General features: G+C 35.4%; 1 pseudogene; it reads right to left on the bottom strand.

Annotated features, from left to right (window-relative positions):
• Nucleotides 1-8539: 8539 nt before the first annotated feature.
• On the bottom strand, nucleotides 8540-9211 carry LOC149138788 (cyclin-dependent kinase F-4 pseudogene; annotated as a pseudogene).
• Between the last annotated feature and the right edge of the window lie 1675 nt (nucleotides 9212-10886).

Genomic DNA, 10886 nt, shown 5'->3' with positions numbered 1-10886 from the left:
CTAGATTGGTGTAAATAGTTTCATTAATCTAGCTTGAGTTAATATTGTAAATGGTTTTTCATTTGTGTAGTTATTGACTTCCTCTGCCTTTTGATTGTTCCACCTATGAATGACTAATTATTCCATCGATTTGTGGAAAATAAAAATAATTTTGAGGGAATTTAAACCCTCATATCTCTTTTATCTTACCATATCACTCGTCCTTATGTAGTAATAATATATAAGTTTCAACATGTGGTTGCCAGTATTAAATTTTCCTTTGAAAGATCTCACCTAATTCCGAATTGTTGCTTCTATCTTGAATTCATTTCCAATTGGTGGCTACTGTACTTTTGTATCTTCTTGCTTTTGACAACCTTTGATATTGTTCAATAGATTCCTCTATGTATTTATATTTTTCTTTGCCTTGGTAATAAATGTTGATTGAATGCTATTGGACATTTCAAATATATCATTTTGAAACATTATAATACTGTGAAGAGATTGCAATGAGTTTACAAGACAATTCAAGCTACTAGTTCTTTTTCTATCGCCTTACGACGTTTTCTTTGCAACATCTAGTGCAAATGCTAGTTATATTTTTGTCACACTCTCAAATTTGAATTTTCTTTTGTATGATTATGACTTTAAAAACCATTAAAATAATTTGAATAATTTTTCTTTACATAAATATTGTATAATATGTTTCTATTTTTATTTTATTTAAAAATATTTGATAAGATTATGTTTTGAAAAACAAAATCATACTTTATATTTCTAAGAGTTTGAAATCATCTAATAGTATAGTTAAATTTTTATAATACTATTAATTTCCAATATAAATTTCAATATTCTCAATAGGAAAATTTCATCACTATGAAATATTGTCAACATAAACATTAAGTACAATAACTTAAATAAAAAAACATAAGGCCTAGTTACTTGACTTCTAGTGAATACATTGATAAATCATTTAGGATGTTTGGCTCATTTTGGAAGTTCAAGAGATATATAAAACATAAAATGCTACAATTATAATCCAATAATCACATAATATTATTGTTTCTCAAGTGAAATTAATGGTTATCTTCAATGATACCTCTAACCGTAACTTATGTTGATGTTATTGGACATGAACAATAATACCAATGAACAATGATCAACATAATGTAGGAAACTAAAGTAGATCAAGAGAAGCACTTTGATCGCTGAGACTCCAAAGTTCTCTCATCATTGACTACTTAAGAGTTACTTCATCTGTTGCATCCTTCATAGAAAAATTGTGATCTGCAAGCCAAAATACAATGGACTCCCTAACTAAATAGCTATGTGAATTACGATATATATAATACATTTAAAATATTGTATACTGAATTGCTTCTATTTAATCATTTAAATAATGCATGTTGTTTCCACCTGAGTGTCTTACCCAATATATGTATAGTTGAACACACATGAAAAATGGAATACGAAATATTAGAAGGGTTGCAGCACACTGGCGAGACAATCCCTCATTCAGTAAAATACACCACTCAACAATTAGTTGCATTCACTAGGCTGGCGAACTCTTACATATACACAATTACATTATTGTTGAACAAATTCGTAGAATATAAGAACTAACAAGCAATGAAGACTAACGAAGGAAAATAGTTTAAACAACATAACAATCTCTATATTTAGGAGAATCTTTTAAATTTCTCCATTATTCCAAATCTCCCCCTTCATGGAGAAATGTATTTTCTACCGCACCTAGTTGATTCCTACATACTTCATTTTCTTCCTTTCCAAAAGGATTTGAAAAGATGTGAGACAAATTTTCATTGGTATTAGAATAGACTAATCAATTTACCTAGAATGAATCTTTCCTAACAAAATGATAATGTGTCACAATATGTTTTAATCTTGTGTGGTACATAGGATTGTTGGCTACTTTGATGGTGCTTTGATTATCACACTTGATAATCGTCGATAATTCATATTCTTTTCCCACATCTTCAAGAAATTTCCTTAACAAAATGCTACATGGGTAACATTGCACAAATATTCATTGGTATTACAATATACTAATCAATTTACCTAGAATGATTCTTTCCTAAGAAAATGATAATGTGTCACAATATGTTTTAATCTTGCATGGTACATAGGATTGTTGGCTACTTTGATGGTGCTTTGATTACCACACTTGATAATTGTCGATAATTTGTATACTTTTCCCACATATTCAAGAAATTTCCTTAACAAAATGCTACATGGGTAACATTGCATAAATATTTTCACTTAAATTTAGCTGATGATGAAGAAACAATTGGTTGTTTCTTATTGCTCCTTGCCATAATCCTAGATCCAAGGCTAGATGCATATCCCGAATTTGATTTTTTGTCATTAATATTTATGAACCAATATGAATCAGAATAACATACCAACTCAACATCAAAACCATTATTATATTTAAGACCAAAGTTAATTGTTCCTTTAAAATACCGAAGAACTCAATTCACTTCTCTCTAATGGCATTCAATTGGTTTGGCCATCAAATGACTTAGGGTGATAACTCAATATACTATATATGGTATGATTGTAGTGAGATACTTTAGACTTCCCACCAGTTGACGATACAATGTACCAATGATAACTCAATATACTATATATGGTATGATTGTAGTGAGATACTTTAGACTTCCCACGAGTTGACGATACAATGTACCATCGACCTCTCTTATCCCATCATTACTATGGAGTTTGACATTGTGTTCTAATGGTATTGAGACCACCATACATTGGTTCATTTTAAATATTTTGAGTAACTACCTAGTATACTCACTTTGTGTAACCAATGTCTATCCACCTTCTCTCCATATCTCAATACCTAAATAATAATTCAATTCACCAAGGTATTTCATTTGAATCTCATGTGACAACAGTCCCGTAACTTTGTCAATTAACTTCCAAGCATTGTTTGTTATAATAAGATCATCAACATACATATAAATTATAATAAAATGCCCCTTTTGATTTGGCTTGACATATAGGTTAGGGTCACTTTGGATTTTGATAAAACGCTTTTAAAGAAAGAAAGAGTTGAACTTCACATACCATGACCTTGGTGCGTGCTTCAATCCATATAATGTTTTCTTTAACTTCCAAACAAGGTGTTCTTGACATTTTTGTAACAATATTTTATTGCTTAAAAATATATACTTATTTTTTTAGTTCCCAATTCAAGAAGACAAACCTAACTTAAATTTGATGTAGTTTCCATTTATGTTTTGTAGCTAAAGAAATCATCAATCTAATTGTATTTATAAACTTAGCTACAAGTGAAAAGATTGTTCATAATGGGTAGGTTGTGGGGGTATCTTGGATCACTCTCCCATATATTTAGAGATCCTTGGCCCCCAACCTAAACCCAAACATCCTTTCAAATTTAATCATGTTTGGCTACAGGACCCTGGATACATCAATCTAGTCTCGGATTTTTGGAAGGAAAACCCCATTGCAAGACATAGATCATCTGTATAGGGGTTCTGTCACAACCCGACCCAGCTCAAGCACCTCTCCATCACTTGGGCCAAAGAGAAAAATTAGAGGGAAGACTTCATCTTATCTCAGATTGAGTCTGAAAGGAGTGTTCTATCAGATGACTGCAATCTAGGTTTTTCATCTGCTAGTGAAAAATCTCACCTGATAGAGCTAGAGAAATAGAGGGCAAGGATCTTGCAGGAGAGAGAGGAAACCTCGTGACTCAAGAGTAGGGCCATCTGGTTACAATCTAGAGATGATAGTACAATTTTTTTCAGAATTATGCCAAAGGAAGAAAAGTTTCTAACACCATTTGGAACCTACCCCTGCCTGATGGGGGAGTGGCAGACACGTTTAATAAACTCTCTCACCTTGGTACCTCTCACTTTCAGCAACTTTTCAAATCCCCTCCTGGGTCTAATCTGGTAGACATCATCAATGTTACTAGCAATTTCCCTCATTTTGTAAATGAAGATGAGGCAAAAGAGCTAAACTCTCCTATTACTCTTGGCGAGCTTGAAGGGACTTTAAAATCGTTCAAAAAAGACAAAAGTCCTAAACCAGATGGATGGTCAATCAAATTTTATCTCGCTTTTTATGAACTCTTGGGGGATGATCTGTTAAAAGTTGTGGAAGAATGCAGAACCTCTGCACCATATACAATGTTGTCAATACTACATTCATTGCCCTTATCCCTAAATCTGACTCCCCTTCATCCTTCAATGATTTTAGGCCCATCTCCCTCTCTAACTATCTGTACATGATCATTGCTAAAATTATTGCAAACCATATCAAACCCATCCTCTCTCACCATATATCACGTGAACAGTTTTCCTTCCCTGAGCATCGACAAATTTACAAAGCCATAGTTATGGCCCAGGAGGCCATTCACTCGATCTGGTCCAAAAAGTTAAAGGGAATCATCCTAAAGATCGACCTCATGAAAGCATTTGTTCAAGTTATTTGGCTCTACATTAAGATGCTCCTCATTCACCTTGGCTTCCCCCACGCTTTCATCACCTGGATCATGTCATGCATCACCACTCCAACTTTTAGTGTCCTCATCAATGGATTTGCCTCTCACTTTTTTCATGCCGAGCGAGGCCTCAGATAGGGCTACCCCCTCTCTCCCTTACTCTTTCTGATAGTCATGGATGGACTCATTATACTTCTAGCACAAGCTAAAAGAGATGGCAAACTCTGTGGTCTCAAAATAAATGATTTCTGTTATCTAACACATCTCCTTTTTGTGGATGAAGTTCTTATATTCCTTGATGGAAGCATTAGAGACTCAGCCTCTTTCTCAAATTTTCTTTCCATTTTATCAAAGGCTACTGGCATGTAGACAAATCATGGGAAATCCACCATTACATTAGCCCTCACTTCCATCCATGAGTCACGATTTGCTCAGCACCACTTCCCATATTGTATCCTCCCACTTAACCATGGTTTTAAATATCTAGAATTCTGGATCAAACCCCTCAGCCAAAAAATAGTAGATTGGGTCTGGCTAGTTATCAAGTTGGAAAAAAAGCTCACAAATTGGTGCCATAGACTCTTATTCAGAGCAGGCATATTTGTGCTCATTAAATCTGTACTGGAGGCCACACCTGTTTTCTGGATGGCATTAGCATGGATCCCTAGGAATATCCTTGCCAGATTACAATAGATATGTAGTAGATACCTTTGGAATGGTCAACAATATAAGAAGATATTTGCTTGGGTTAGTTGGTCCAAGATTGCTCCGCCAAAAAAATGGGGAGGTTCAGGACTAAAAGACCTAGCCTTATTTGCACAAGCTCTATCTACAAAAATGGGCTGGACTTTATTGTCTCGGCAGAATCTTTGGACCATTGTCTCTTATTATAAGTATATTTGGCCTCTCGTGATCATGGATTGGGTTCGTATGCCTAGCTCGCCAAGGAGAGGAATATCATCAGTTTGGAAGGCTCTACTACACTCCCTTCCCATCATCCGAAACAATTTGGTCTCGAGAATTAATGATGGAACAAAAGCCCATAGGCCTGGATCCCTGGACTGGGGGGAGGAAGATTCCAGCTATCGAGAGAACTGATCCAGCTCCTTAATTTGCAAGATATAAGGGTCTTTGCACATATAGCTGATCAGATGAACACTACCATTTTCACACAAGTTTGGAAATATGCCCAATAGCTCAACATTCCTCCTCAATGGCACTAAGCGTGGCAAGATTATACAAATGCTCTAGGTGAATCACACATCAGAATTAAGGAGGGACCTAATGAACTTGTTTGGTGTCTAGCAGAGAACGGAGTATATACCCCAAAGGCTGGCTACCTCTGTCTCATATCGCACAGACAACCTGAGTAGGCTCTTGAATGGTGGAAGAGCATCTGGAAGCTTGGTTCTCCCCTGAGAAAATAACTTTTATTTTGGTGTGTTCTCAGTAACAAGGTCCCCACAGGGGAATCCCTATCACATTATGCCTTCCAAGGCCCTCACTGGTGTGTCTTATGTAAACAATCATCAGAATCGACAGAGCATTTATTTCTTCATTGTCGCCTCCTCAATCCAACTGTCTGGTAAATGGGAGGGTGAAAACATTCGTCGTGCCTGGGAAAATTGGAGTAATTTGCATCGAGGAACAAAGCAGTTATGCCACCCTCTCCTCATATGTGGGCACATTTGGCTGGCTCGAAATCGGATTATTTTTGAAGACATTGTAGCTAGATGGTCACATATCTCGGCCCAAATCATATATGCATTCCACGAACTACGGGAGCCCATCAGACCTTGGCTTAGGAGATCGCATGCCCCCGCCCCCATAGACAAAAATACTCCCTGGGCTTTCTTTGACGGTGCTGCACAGAACCAAGGTTGTGCTGTACCTTACTGAACAAGACTACTTTAAGGTTAAGATGGGGCTTGGAAATGGGACAAATAATTATGCAAAACTTATCACAGAATCTGCATAATTGGGTCCATTTTAGTGTTGCTATAAATGATTGTGTAGTTAAATTATATTTATTTTTGGTTTGTGAAATATGAAGAACCAATAAATGAATAGAGTAACATAATTTAAACTAGTGGTTCTTGAAATTCTTCAGTGTTGAAAGAAAACTTCACTAGTTTAGTTATTTCTACAATTTGTTCTATGCTGGTGTGACTTTTTTTCTTTTGTTATTCAAGAACATAATTTAAAATTTATCATTACGTGTTTGTAATTTTTTATGTGAAAAACGTCAAGTTGTTTGGTTGAATGTTGTATACATTTAGCACATATACCAAATATATAACTCACATATATAGTTGTCAAAATTGTAGTTCACTACATTTTGATAGATGGAATTTTGATAGTTCACTACATTTTGATAGATGAGAATATTTTTTTTATGTCAGTGCAAAATGAGGTGAACCTGCCTAGTCTTAAGAAACAAGAGGAGAAATAAATGACCAAACTCTTCCATATAAACATATATTTTAAGAATATGAAGTATTATGCTCTCTATAACTCAAGATTACAGGAAAATATCATTTTAGTAGAGATGTTCAAGGAATTGGGATTGGAAGTTTGTGATCATCCAACCCCATATCCATTGAGATGGGTAAATAAAGATGCATAATGAAAGATAACAAAAGATTACAAAATCAGATTTGTTTAACTAATATTTTTCTTGTTTTTCAGTTTCAGCTTAAGTCAGATCTTTTTATTTTTCATTAGGTTTGCCTATTTTTCTTCCTCATCTATTTTATGAAATTTTTATAAAAATCTAATAATACATATATTAACGGCTAATCTACGTGCATCAAGTACATGAAAATTACGAGTAATATGTTCATTTCAACACCTCTGTTTTGAAGTACCTAAGAACAAAATGGAAATAATTAACACATTGTAACACCAAATATCTCTTCTATGAATGAACTAACCTCCAAATTGGTACAAGGTCCAAACACCTCGACCCAAAGGACAACATTCCAAATCCCAAAACTTTTCCTATTCAAGGACGAGCTTTGCCAACAGTCGACGACCAGCTAGAACACTATGTTATATTTTTTCAGAAAGCTTATAATAAAAAAATATCTGGGAAATAAAGTTGTTAAATCTGAAAAACTACTTACATCTAATGGACAAGAACTTGCAACACAAATATGAAAATCAAAATAATATGCAAAATATGACTGACAATATCCTAACAATTTGTGAAAAGCTTATATTATAAACCCTAGCCGCAGAGCTGAAGAAGTCGTCTTCCACACGTTGATCCTGCTATTTTATCTTTATTTTTATATCAAGGACGTCACTGAGTACTCTCTAATCACCAAATCCCTTTCGATTATTTATCGTGTCATCTGGCACTCGTGGGTGTACGATTGGATTTAATAGCTTCGGCCCCATTAATGGGAGATTTTCAAATGGAAGAGATACAGGAATTTGACATGACCTCAGATAACCATTACGTTTCCGAACTGAATATTCAGAAACAAACATAAAATCGCCCATTGTCACCGTTGATGTAGTGGGTCTGTTGTTCCCATCTTCTTGCTTGTCATAACCAAATGTCATTGGTTGCTTTTCTCCTGCTCCAACCATTCTTTTAATCTGCGACGTGCCCTTTCCTGGAGATGGTTTGTCGAGATGACATTGCCGCACAGAAGTATCTTGTTCACGAACAGAAAAACAATTATAATTTACAGAATCAATGCTTCTTCTTAAATCCGAGAAACCACCTACAATATTATTGCCAGACTTTTGCATTGCACTGTATTGACAGGGTCCACTAGAATGATATGTGATGGAAGCGGGATACCGAGACAACAAGAGATTTTTGGGCAGTGGAGGTGGGGGAATTGATCTATTAATGTTGTAACTGGGACAGAAGAAAGGATGCAGCAATGCTTCTATAGCTTTGGGTCTCTTCTTGGGATCCCAACACAACAAATGCTTGATTAGGTCAACGGCCTCCCCACTTACCCTTCCCAAGATATTGGAAAAACGTTTAGTAGAATCTACGCCCATAAACCTTTTCGGGAATCTGTAATTGAAGTAGGAAGCAAGTTATAATCCTTGAGGCCAAGTGTGGTTATTCGGAGATCCAATCACAGAGCAGATCATGTAAAGCTGAGTGACCGCGTTACAGCCATTGAAGAAGGGGTAGCCAGTGAAAAGTTGCACCATGATTGCACCCACCGCCCAAATATCAATTGCGAAGTCATAATCTCTGGATCCAAGCAGGAGTTCCGGCGCTCGATATGGACGCGTCACAACATAAGAATCAAGTGGCCTCCCGGCTTCCTCTGGTACGTTTATAGCCAACCCAAAATCTGCAATTTTAATAACATCTCCACTCATTAACAAATTCTCTGGCTTCAGATCCCGGTGACAGTACCCTTCTTTGTGCATGCGTGTAAGCGCTTTGAAAAGCTGGAAGGAAATATTGCGCACTTCATCCTCTCAGAATGGTCTGCCTCTGTTTTTGATAATGTGTGATAGGTCGCTTTCCATCCACTCAAGTGCCAAACACAATATATTGTTCTCTCGGATGTATTTGTACATGGTAATTATGTTTGGATGCACCAACTCCTGCAAGCATTTAACCTCTGTCATATCCACGTGGTTCTGTTTTATTATCTTGATGGCCACATCTTTTTTCGTCTCTGGATCAAATGCTTTCCAGACTGTTCCATAAGCTCCCTTCCCAATCTCTTTCGTAAAGGCGAAACGTTGCATGGTTTTAAGCTATGATGTCCAAGTAGTTCTGTTTGCTTTCCTGAATCTCAGAACTATATGTTACAGAGTCTAATACCCGAGCAAATTCGCTTTTCCTCGTTCCTTCCAAAAGTGAATATTTATATCCAGCAGGATGGAATAAATGTAATGCATTTCTTCTCACCCCTTATTATTATTATTATATATAGAGGTGAACGCGAAGGTTTTCATATTTGATATTGGTCGGCCACTTTTATTTAGTGTACGCTATTAAATAACATATATAATATCTAAATAACATATATAATATCTGATATACCTGGTTTCTTGTGTTTTTAATTATATAGTTTGAGTGGGTTTAATGGTGTGTTTCTTCTTAAAAAGTTACTTGTTTAAAATTAGAGGGTAGAATATGTATGTATGTGTAGACTTAACAATTTTCTCACAAATAAAAAGTCTTATACACTAATTTGGTGTCTAACTTAAGTGTGACCTTAAAAATAGATATAAATAAATAGATATAAAAATATTTCACAAAATATATATATATAAAATTTAGTTATGATATATAAAATAATATTTTTCTAAAAATGATCTCCTGGTGTATTATTGGTATTTATTTTGATTAACTTTATTATATATAGCATATAGCATTTTGTAAAAATAAATACTAAATTATAATACAAATAAATATTAATAATAACATTGATAATTATATATATTTTATTAAATTTTAAAATAAATGTAAATATTAAATATGACATTAAATTATTCATATTATTAGAATTCTAATAGTGAATTAAGTATGATATATATGTTCTCGTGATATTTAAACTCAAGAAATGATTAGTCACATCTCGAGATTAGACATGTTGATGAACAAACATTAAAACTTCATATCATAAAGATATTCCTTTGTTATGCATTTTTGAAAAATATTGCGTCCGTTGTTTGTGAGAGAAAGTTTACAATAATATATTATTTGATGCTAATGGGTTGTTAGTTTTTGAATGATTAATGGATTTTTAATTTTACATAAATGTTGATCATAACATCTTCTCATGGGAGTGACCAAATAATGACAAGTCGGGCCTTGGGGTTTTCCACCTCCATCACACGGCGCACATGCGAAGCGTTCGTTACCTTGTACTCCTATGAGGTGATCATTCTAGATGAGGTTGAGGGTATGATAAGCAGGTTGGCGAAATTCTTGGTTCAATTGGGAATTTGGGTTGTATGTTGATAAGAGGGAAGCTGAAGGAGTGGGTGATAGCAACCATAGTATCTCGTCGGGGTTTTGGCTCTGGAGGTGCGACACTTTGGAAGTCATGTCCACTCTAGTGTGGGAGGGGTGTGGCTTTCAAAGGAGAACGTGGGATCCTGACTCTCTTCTGTGAGGAAAATTGGGTGTTGGCATTATCAAAGGCTCGAGATTCGCTTTCAGTCATTCCCTTGAGCTCTGTTGGCTCAAGGTAATCTATCTCAGCAGTTTTGAATTAGGAATTATGATCAATATCTTAAAGAAAACTCTGAGGAGTATATGGGGGTCATATGTGGGTTTTGGGGTCCCTGGAGTGGTTGCGACTTTGCCTCATGGACTTGGTTTTTACTAGTGTATCTTGATAATTCTGGGGATGATGAACTGGATTTACCTTTTGGGTCTCTTCAACTCACGCTCAGAAGCTTTCCCCACCTT

Source organism: Pinus tabuliformis, chromosome X (genome assembly GCF_031772625.1).
Source record: "Pinus tabuliformis cultivar Carrire ecotype Pingquan chromosome X, CPIR1, whole genome shotgun sequence".
Lineage (NCBI taxonomy): Eukaryota > Viridiplantae > Streptophyta > Pinopsida > Pinales > Pinaceae > Pinus > Pinus tabuliformis.
Note: the sequence above shows the minus strand (reverse complement) of the source record. Positions and strands in the feature narration are given on the sequence as shown.